Raw genomic sequence first — 11139 nt, 5'->3', positions numbered from 1 at the left:
GCTTGCTAACCTATCACTTCCCCACTACTAATCAATGAATTGAATGCATAAAAACCTCAGGGTCTTAAACAGGGTGTAATGGGGCTTAGGTGAGGTTTGGTAAGAAATAAATTTGAGATGTTGTATTGAAGGAATCATACAGACTTATCCACGTGGAACTCAATCTCAAATGTTCTCTTCAAGCCACATAACATTTTTTCTTTTGCAAAATCTTTTTCTTCCTTTCCTATGCACGATTTTTCCTTTTTCTTTTTGTTTTCAATGAAAGAGATTGCAACTCGAATCACTATATTCTAACATCTTCTGATCTTCTCAATATAATTTGAATTCTCATGTGAAGAAGCTCATATAATCCTCCAATTCAAGGTTCAAAATAGGGGAAATTAATAAAAAGGATTTGATATTTGCTTGTATCATGGTTAATTTCAAACAAAAAGGCTCATGCTCAGGCTCAAAATTGGCTTTCTAAGAATGATAATTAGGGTAGGCTCTTTACGAAAGCTAAAAGTGGTTTTATCTAAATGCCCTTATCATTCTTGATGCATCCAATTTTAAAATGTGGTCTTCGACATGTATATCAAAGCAAGTTCTAGAAAAATCAACTATGTATGGCAATCACTCAATCAAGAAATAGAGCATGCTGAAAATGAGTGTTCATTGGCCCAAAAACTCACAAAAAAGGGTAAATATTTATTAACTCCCACACATTTTTCATTCAATCAGTCATCAAGAGTAATCAACCAGTGTGTACCAAATAAGAATTCAACTACTCAAGCTAATCCCCTATTATGCTTCAACTTAATTCGATAATTCACAACAATCCAAATCATGTGAGGATAAACATCGAAAGAATCTAGAATTTCGAAGAGAAAAATAACAAAAAAAAAAACTAAAGCATACTAGTTTTTTTTTCAAAAACAATTGAAGCAAAATTATGTTCAAAGCAAAATCATGTATGAAATACTCTCTCCCACACTTAATCCATACATTGTCCTCAATGTATCAAAAGTAGATGCTCAAAAATCATAAAAGAATAAGAGTCAAAAACTCCCCTGAAAATATTGAGCATCAACCACGATATCTGTCACGAGCTGGGGGTGAAGGTGTTGTTTGTCGGCTGGGTTGGTTCTCGGACTGAGCGGAGGTGTGGGTCGGGTGGAGCGGAAAGGACGGCTGGTGGCGCGCATTCTTCTGAAGGAACACATAAAATAAAGAGAATATGAGGCACATTTATATATTAAAAAGTTTCTTTGAATCTTGTTTCTTGAACCAGAAGTGGTGTTGAGTTTAGAAGTGGGCACGTCTTATACAAAAACATCTTTTGGATAGTGAGAAACTTTAGGAATAATTCTACTTTTGTAAGGCGTGCCCATGGGTTACAAAAATTTATCTTCTGAACTAAAGAGGAAAACAAGATTAATTGTACTCCGAAAAATTAAGGAAAAAATAAAAATAAAATAAAAATAAAAAGAACAAAAATAGAAATTGAAAAGGGAAAATTGGGTTGCCTCCCAAGAGCGCCTTTCTTTAACGTCTCTTTGGCTAGACGTCGTAGCTTCTTAATCATCCTAAGTTGGGTACTCCAAAATGGTTTGACCAACAGTATGCACCAGAGAACCTTCGTAAAAAGGTTTGAAACGATGATCATCGACCTTAAATATTTGATATGTATCCAAACTTTATATTTCATCGATAGAGAAATTTTTCCACCACCCAATAGCTTCCTTCTACTCTCTAAGCATTCAAATAAACTTTTCTTCTTCTAAGCGAGAGAGTTTTTTGGGAATGATCTCTAGAATAATTTCCTCTTCTCCTAAATATACATGCTTCAGATGATTTGGCAAAGGCTTTGTTTCCAATTTTGTTCCCTGCACAAGAGAAGGAAGAAACTTGGTGTGAGAAAGAGGTGACTCAATATAAGATACATCATACCTCATGGGTTTGAGTGATTCTAGTTCTTGGATTGTATCTTACAAATCAAGATCCAACACAGACTTTTTCATGATTCCCTGCAATCCTTCAGAAGTGAAATTCATGTTGAGTGTATCTTTCAACTTGTCATCTTCATGTTGATCAAAAGTTTCCTATGCTAGAAGTTCAATAACATCCATGAAAAAAATAGAGGACACATCACTTGGACATCTCATGTCATTATAAATATTGAATTTAATAATTTCACCATCAAATTCCATGGTAAGTGTACCATCATTTACATCAATTTTTGTCCTAGCTGTTTTCAAAAATGGCCTACCTAACAAAATTGAGGTTGATTTAGAAGAATCATATTCTTGCATATCAAGCACATAAAAAACTATAGGAAAAACAAATTCATTAACTTGCACCAAAACATCCTCTAAAACTCCCTCAAGATATACATTAGATCTATCAACAAGTTGAAGAATCACTCTTGTTTCTTTCAAAGGACCAACATTCAGAGATGAATAAACAGAAAGAGGCATGATATTTATTGAGGCTCTTAGATCTAACATTGCTCTCTCAATCTTAACATTACTGATTTTACAAGGGATAGTAAATATACATGGATCTTTGCACTTGGGGGGTAGTTTTTTCTGGAGGACAGCTGAAACATTCTCCCCCATACTTACCTTTTCATTACCCTTGAGCTTTCTCTTGTTGGTGCACAATTCTTTAAGAACTTTAGCATATCGAGGTACTTGTTTAATTACATCAAGTAAAGGAATATTTACCTCGATCTTGCGAAATGTCTCAAGAATTTCTTTCTCTTCTGCTTCTTTCTTGGACTTAGTGAATCTAGCGGGAAAAAGAGGTTTTATGACAAATTCCTTCGGTTGTTCGCTTTTGAGTCCTTTGGGTTGGTCTTTCTGAGTCTGGGAAGCAATAACTTCCTTTTTAGTTTCTTCCTTTAAGGCTTTCTCATGTGTCAATGGACTATGTTCTTTCAACTCCTTCCTACTCTCAATGTGATTGCACTAACATTTTGCTTTGGATTAACAATGGTTTGTGAAGGTAGTTTACTTTGGGATTCTAATCGACTCATAGAGGATGCCAATTGACTCACTTGATTCTCCAAATTTTGTATGCTTGTTATTGTCTCTTGCTGAAATTATTGTGTATTAGTTGCAAGTGATTTGACAATTTCTTCTATGGATATACATGGCTTTGAAGAAGATTGCTCAGGTGGAAAACGTTAGAATTGTGATGGTCTTGGTCCATAGCTCAGGTTAGGATGATCCCTCAATCCTGGATTATAGGTATTTAAGTAAGGATCATATTTCCTTTGTGGAGGATCGGGAAACCTTCCAACTGAATTGGCGTACTCATGAGAATCATCTTGAAGTGTAGGACACATGTCAGTTGGGTGACCAATCGCAACACATATCCCACAAGCTTTCACTTACTGCGTTTTTCCTACAACTAGTTGTTGAACAAGGGAGGTGAGATGCGATAATTGATGTTCAATGGAAGACGAACCTACCCCATTCACCCACCTTGAAGATGTCTCTTGCTTAAAGCCATATTGTTGTGAATTGGCGGCCATGATGGAGATCAATTCCCTAGCATCGTGAGGAGTCTTATTCACTATGACACCTCTACTGGCTGTATCTATCATCTTCCTCTCCATGGGTAGTAGTCCTTCATAGAAATATTGGATGAGAAGTTGCTCATAAATCCCATGTTGAGGGCAGCTGGCACACAGTCGTTTGAATCGTTCCCAATACTCGTGAAGGGTCTCAGTATCATTTTGTTTTATTCCACATATCTCCCTTCGAATGCCAGCGACTCTTGAAGCAGGGAAAAATTTATCAAGGAACATCCTCACCATCTCAGCCCAAGTAGTTACAAACCAGGGGGTAAATAGAAGAGCCAATCTTTAGCTCTATCGGTTAGCGAGAACGGAAAAACACGTAATTTGATCTGCTCTTCAGTCACTCCTTGTGGTCTCATACTTGAACAAACCACATGGAATTCCTTTAAATGCTTATGAGGGTCTTCATTCTAAAGTCCATGGAAAGTAGGCAACAAGTGAATCAAACCAGATTTTAGTTCAAAAGCTACCTCCAAATCTGGGTAGTCAATGCAGAGCGGTTGTTGATTCACATTTGGTGCAGCCAATTCTCTTAGAGTTCTTTCTTCGTTGGCATTGTTCATTCTATTTCAGAATCACTGGATGAATCATCCAGTTGAGTGCAGATTTTGATTCAGGGGATGAAGGATAAGAAGCTTGTTTGTTGCGCAAGTTAGTTTCTTTTCTTAACCTGCGAGCGGTATTCTTGATTTCAGGATCGTATTAGAGTTCACCTACATGAGAAGAATGAGGTATTAAAATACGTCTAAATGACACCAATCCCTGACAACGGTGCCAAAAATTTGGTGGATTTTGAATCCAACAAATAATAATACTTGCTTTTAGAAATATAAATTGTAGTAGCGATAAGCAATGTCGAATCCACAGGGATTGTGTAGACTTATTTTAATGAAAATTAAAGTAAATAAAAGGGGTTTTGAAATAGAAAAATAAAAAAGAAAAAGCAATTATAATCAACTAAGAATTTAGAGAAATCAATATCAAGAAAATATCTAACTAAAGGTATAATTTCAGAATTGGTTCAGAGAATTGATCATAGATGCAATGATAAAATCTTCTACTTTTCACTAAATTAGTTATGGTTATTGAGAAGCTCTAACAACCTGTCTCTCCTTAGTTTCTTGATAATCAAGAGAATCTCTTTGATTATTTCCCTTGTTAATGAACAACCCTAGACAAGTTCTTAAGATTTAATCCACCAACAACATTAACCACTAGAGGGACCACCAATTCTAGCCAACGAATACACAAGCTCAATTCATTTAGACTAGGTTATATACCTTCATAACATAATCAAAATCAACTATGTTACTTTACCACTAATATTAGAACGTTTAAACAATTACAGATTTAAAGTTCTAAATGGCAATTTATCAACCTGATAATTGAACAACGGGTCCTTTGCACAATCAATCAAGACAATAATTCTTAATAAAAACAGAAGATATATAAATAGAAAAGAAGTAAAAGAACAATGAAAATTATTTAGATCTCACAATCCTTGAAGAACCAAAACTTCAATTATCCTCCAGTTGGAACAAAAGTATTTAGCTACTCATAATTGAAAGAAAACCAAAAGAAAAACTTAAAGAAAGACTTGATGAAAAACTTGATGCCTCGTATGAAAGCCCTAGCTCCCCTTTTATAAGGATTTTCTTATTCTAGATAAGGAAGTTTTCCTTAAAGAAAATCCCACAAAAATATGAGTTTTAAATGCCCTTATCATTTTCTAAAGATAAGAATAATTCAAAATAGTATTATAGTCATCATTAAACTCTTTTTTCCTTTGTAAATTTGTAACCCTAATTTAGGGTTGTACAAACTAGTAAGGCGCACCCACGCCTTAACTGAATACTTCTTCTGCGATAGCTCAGGATGAATAAGCCGTGCCCACGCCTTATTTCAAAAACCTCTTCTGGTCTTGCCAACTTCTTGAATTCTGATTTTTTCTCCTTAATTTGGGGATTTTGTGAAGATCATGCTAATCATTAGATTTTGAAATTGTTTTATCCAAATCTTCAACCTAATCCATAAAATACGAAATATAATCAAAATCCATGATTTAAGTAATTTATGTTATTCAAATATGAGGAAAATATCATATAATATATGTCAAATATGCATCTTATTAGTTGCAGATATGATGAAATAAGCAAAGCTTACAGGCTCTATAATCTTGTGAGTAAGATGGTAATAATTTCAAGAGATGTCGAGTTTGACAAGACATAATACTAGAGATGGAGCAAAGAAGAAAAGAAAGTTAAAGGATTATTTTTTGATGAAGATAAAGATGATGGAAATCTTATCGATCAAGATGAACAAGATAATGATCAAGGACCTCAACAAAATTCAATTGTATCACCATTAAGCAGTAGAAGTAGTGGTAAAAATGGACAATAAATTCCTGAAGTACCTCCCATAGAAGTTCAAAGATTTACGGGAGAAAAAAAATTCCAGAAAAGGTGCAATGATTATGAATTACAAACTGTTTCACTTTTCTGCTTACTTGCAAATAGTTATCCAATAACATATGAAGAAGCAATTAAAGATGATAAGTGGAAGAATGCAATGGATGAAGAAATTGCATCAATAGAAAGAAATGATACTTGAAAGTTAACAAGTCGACCAGAAGCTCACAACCCAACTGGAGTCAAATGGGTGTATAAGACAAAGACTAACAAAGAATTTAAAGTCGAGAAATACAAAGAAAAATAAGTTTTTCAAATGCTACAAACAACGACAAGGAATATATTATAATGAAATATTTGCTCCAGTGGCAAGAATTGAGACTATCAAACTTCTCACAGCAGTTGCAGCTCAAAACAAATAGAAAATTTATCAGATGGATGTGAAGTCAACACTTTTCAATTGCTACTTGGAAGAATGAGTTTATATCAAAAAACCACCTGGTATACTAAAAAAGAGCATGACGATAAAGTTTATCGCTTCAAGAAAACCTTGTATAGATTAAAACAAGCTCCAAGAGCATGGAACACAAGAATAGATGAATACTTCAAGAGAGAAATGGGTTCATAAAGAGTCCATGCAAGTATGTCTTATTGATAACTCCGTAAAAGGCCACATTTTGGGACCTTTTAACTTAAGTTATTGAATGTCTAAAGGCTCATTTAGGACCATATAGATGCATTTAGAAGCATTTAGTTGCATGTGGTGGATATCAGTTTGCCGTGGCATTTATTTTTACAACGGTACTGCTTTATGGGAAAGATACTTGTCTGATGATGTGTAGGTATTAAAAGCAAGGAAAAGAGGAAAGAAAATAACGTGACATAAGGAGATTACTGAGTTAAATAAAAATTCCAAGTTCGACTGGCATTTCGAGAGCGCACAAGGTGAAAGAAGATATTTTCCAGCCAACTGTCCCCGACTCTCCGTGCCCTTTGTCTGAGAAAACCACCTCGAAGATATGCCTGGAGGAATCGGTGCTGCAATCGCCGGTTCTGCTGATGACACCATCTGACCCTGCAGATCTTGTCTGTCCTTGGGCACCTGCGACGGGATTATGCCGGTCACTCAGCCAGCTACCCAGGCTGCATCATAGACTATACTGCTCGACTCCCAAGCACTTGACCATGGTTTTTCGGGTTTTCTAGGATAGTTAACAACAAATCCTAGGATTTGTTTTCCCCTATAAATAGAGGATGAATCCACCTTGAAGAAGACTTTGGTTCCACCCAGATTTGATCTTAAAAAGTTAGAGAGAGAATATCTCATCTTTCTCCGTCAATCCTACTTGTCGTGGCATTTCTCCTCGACAAGCCGGAGGGAGTGGCGTCCTGAGCATCCGAGAGGAGCCAGTTCACTAGGAGCAGCACGTGGTGGCCGAGGAAAGCATTGGGTAGTGCACATCGAAGGCTTTCTCTTCTCCCTTAGTTCTTTGCTTTCATATTTTGTTATTGGGTTGTAAGGAACAAATGATACTTGCTTTGTGCTTGTTTATTTCGATCCCCACCATGAACTAATCCTATTTAGTGGGAGTTCACTTGGATATTTAAGTTTTATTTTAATGAATGGTTGCTTTGCTATGCTTTAATATGTTTTGTTTATGAAACTTAATGCCTTAAGGTTGTAGGAGCTACGAGAGTAGCCTTTCCTTAGGAGGTCTTGAGGATTCGAGAGAATGTCTTGGCAAATTATCCTTAGTGTTTGAGAGAAACTAGGGAGGAACTGCATAAACAAGGGGTTCTAGATAGTAACTAGGACTAATCCACCTTAGAGATAAGGATAGGATTTCATTCGACTAAAAGGAGGTGTTCTTGAACGATAGGTTAGATGTTAATATTGCCGCAAAAAGGTATTGCCGAGACATATCATGCTATCTGGACCAATAGGATCACTGCAGGGGTTTACGCCAATCGGTTTTGCCAGGGCATCTTTAACCTGTCGAGTCTCTTACTAGAGATAGTATAGGGCACCTCAGTAGACTATGTCGGGCAGGGTAAGCATAGAAGAAATACCATTCAGAGAAATAGACTTAGGTTTTCATTGTGACTCCTATCACTCATTTCCATTGCTGTTTGTCTTGTGAGGAAGCCAAAGTCCTATATATATATATTAAATACATGATTTACATTTTGTTTTGCCTTGGCATTTATATTTGTTCCCACGCATTACAATTTCATTTGCCATGACAAATTCGATTACTACCATACCACCATCATTCCATTTCCACATCAGTCATTCCATTTTGCCACAACATTATCATTTGTATATACCATCACTAACTTTACTTAGGTGACAAAGTAAAGTGCCTTGACAAACCTATTTGATTTCCTCAATTCCCTGTGGTGACGACACTCACTTATCACTGTATTACTTGTTCGATTGTGTATACTTGCACATATATCCGCACTCATTTTATAGTACCCACAAAAGAGGACACTTATATACGAAGAAAAATAAAGATAGTGATATCATGATCATATGCTTATATGTGAACGACAAGATTTTCATAGGAAACAATCCATGTATGTTCAATGATTTCAAGAAAGATATGACTAAAGAATTTTAAATGACAGATATTGGTGAAATATCATACTTTCTTGGAGTCAAAGTGAAGCAAATGCAAGATGGAACATTTATTTCATAAAAGAAGTACACCGAGCAAATTTTAGGCAAATTTAGAATGGAGGATTGCAAGTCGGTAACCACTCCAGCATAACCAGGAATAAAATTAGGTGTACATTCAATAAGGGAGTTGGTGAATCCAACCTTGTTTAAAAGTCTTGTTGGAAGTCTAAGATATTTTACTATCACACGATCAAACATTACATATGTCTTAGGATTGGTAAGCAGATTCATGGAGAAGCCAAAACAAGATCATTGGATTACAGCGAAGAGAATTTTAAGTTATGTTAAAGATATGATGGGTCATGGTTTGTTTTACACACATTTAAAAAATTCGAAGTTGGTTAGTTATTCTAATAGTGATAATGGGGGAGATTTGGATGATCAAAAGAGCACATCTGGATATCTATTCTATATCAAGAGCACATCTAGATATCTATTCTATATCGGCTCTGCAATATTTTCAAGGTCATAAAAAAGCAACAAACTGTTTCTCTTTCAACATGTGAAGCATAATATATAGTCGTTGCAGCATGCATTTGCCAAGCAATGTGGTTGAAGAATATTTTGAACGAGTTAAACTAGGCACAAAAAGAACCGACTACAATTTATGCCAATAACAAGTCAATAATTTCTCTTGCCAAGAATTTTATCTCCCATAACTGAAGCAAGCATATCGGTACAAAATATCATTTTATACGAGAGTAAATAAAGAACAAAAATATGGAATTTGTCTACTGCTGAACAGAAGAACAATTAACAAGTATTTTTACAAAGCCATTGAAAATAGACACTTTCAATAGACTCAAAGAAAAGCTCGAAATGGAAAATCAAATTTTGAGGGGGAGTGTTAGAAATTAAACTTGATTTCTTGAATGTTTGTAAACATGCATGTGGAAAATCTTGGATAATGGACAACAAAACAATTCTATGTGGCAACAACAAATTAATCACATGGCAAATAAAAGCTTGTAACAACAAGTGGCAGCGGCTTAACTTACAAATGATGGGTTGGCAACATTTGGAAATTACATGGTATGGTAAAGACATTCATGGCAACAACTAATGATTAAGAGAGTTATCCAACATGTGGCAAATTGTATTCAATTACAACAAAGCATAAATGGAGGCAACATACAAAATACTTAATTAACAAGGAATTTAGGGCGACATGAAGAAAAAAAATAAGAGATAGTATGAAGCTTAGAAAAGCTTGTGCTGTTTTTAAACTAGTTGTAGCTAGTGTCGTGTTCGAGTTGTATCGTATTTCGATTTATATTAATAATATCATATTAATTGTTAAGCTTACCGAGTGCCCACCAACGTTTCCAACAGTTCTTAATTTTAAGGGTGAATTTAATAAAAAGGGAATGATAAAATTGTCTTAAATTAAACATTATGCTCATAATCTAAAATTATCTAAAGAAGTAATAGTATTGAGATTACTCCTATTCCGATATTTTTGATATTAGTAAAAAAATTATTTTAGAATCATACATTATAAAAAATGTAAGTTTATTTAAGGCTTAATAAAAAATAAGAACCAAATTATGTTTTAATCATTGAAGTTGTTCGATTTATACGTTTACATATGCATACTTTTTTTATTAAGCTAAAGTGATTATAAAATAGTGTGTTCTAAATATTTTCAAACATTTGCTAATGAACACTTAATCACGCTATTGCAACCGTTGGTGTTTGAACGTGTGACCTTTAGAAACAACAATGATTCTTAAAATATTATAATAAAATTTTTATTTTATTAGAATAAAAGAAGAATCCAAAGCTCTTTTTAGTTTCTTTTTATTAAATAATAAATTTATCAGCTTTATTAAAAAAAGAAAATATATAAAAATTATATAATTAAAATATTGAAGTATAAAACTGATCACTAAATAATAAAATAAAATCATGCAAATAAATTGTGAAAAACTTAATGAAATAAATCAAAATAATGATAGGTAAAAAATACCATTATAAATAATAATAAAAAGCATCAACACGAACACAAAATTCATATAATAATAAAAAGTTGATAAATTGAATTAAATAATATTAATAAAATAATTAAACTAATTCTCCATTATTTTCATTAAACCATGATTCTTTTCCTTAGAGTTGAAACGATAATTCCCATAAATAATAAATTGGACCAACAACGTGCAAATCATAACGGTAAGCAGAATTTTTGTTCATAAATATATCGGAATTGCTTTGATCCATGTGAATTTCCTTTTTTATTTATTAAAATAGACAGAAATAATAAATATAAATAAAGAATTAAATATAATATGTTACGCTTAAATTCTATTAATATGATCCTTATATTTAGTTCTTGAATGTATTAATAATTTTTGATGTACTTCTTTTCTGACAAAATTCACAGTTTTGAAGTAGATATAATTTACTAATAAAATACATAAAAATAATTCACAGCTTGGAATAAATGTAACTAGTGTTACTGAAAGCTCTACGGAGGATAA

General features: G+C 33.9%; 1 pseudogene; it reads right to left on the bottom strand.

Moving 5' to 3' along the window:
- Positions 1 to 2084: 2084 nt before the first annotated feature.
- On the bottom strand, positions 2085 to 4131 carry LOC120145941 (annotated as a pseudogene).
- Positions 4132 to 11139: the final 7008 nt, after the last annotated feature.

Source organism: Hibiscus syriacus, unplaced genomic scaffold (genome assembly GCF_006381635.1).
Source record: "Hibiscus syriacus cultivar Baekdansim isolate YM2019G1 unplaced genomic scaffold, ASM638163v2 tig00110895_pilon, whole genome shotgun sequence".
NCBI lineage: Eukaryota > Viridiplantae > Streptophyta > Magnoliopsida > Malvales > Malvaceae > Hibiscus > Hibiscus syriacus.
Note: the sequence above shows the minus strand (reverse complement) of the source record. Positions and strands in the feature narration are given on the sequence as shown.